Genomic DNA, 293 nt, shown 5'->3' with positions numbered 1-293 from the left:
AGCATCACCGGTCGAAAATGACACCGTGATAGAATATTCACAACCAATCTTTTCTGTTCCTCCTCCTTCCCCTCCAATAGCTACCTCGTACTCGCCAGTATCGAACCTTTCCCCTCTTCCTGATGAACCTTCTGCAACACCCGATTTCCAGTCACTATACCAGAATCCTTCCCCCGTCTCCGACATCTATCTTCCTCCTTTAGACGTTCCTGTCAATCAACTCTCCCTCCTTTCGTCTCATCAACCACCATATTCCCATTTCATCACTTCCGTAGCTAATCTCCGGGCCTATT

The sequence above is a fragment of the Trachymyrmex cornetzi genome, unplaced genomic scaffold (assembly GCF_001594075.2).
Source record: "Trachymyrmex cornetzi isolate Tcor2-1 unplaced genomic scaffold, Tcor1.1 scaffold91, whole genome shotgun sequence".
Taxonomy (NCBI): Eukaryota; Metazoa; Arthropoda; class Insecta; order Hymenoptera; family Formicidae; genus Trachymyrmex; species Trachymyrmex cornetzi.
The sequence above is the reverse complement of the archived record's forward strand: the minus strand, read 5'-3'. Positions refer to the sequence as shown.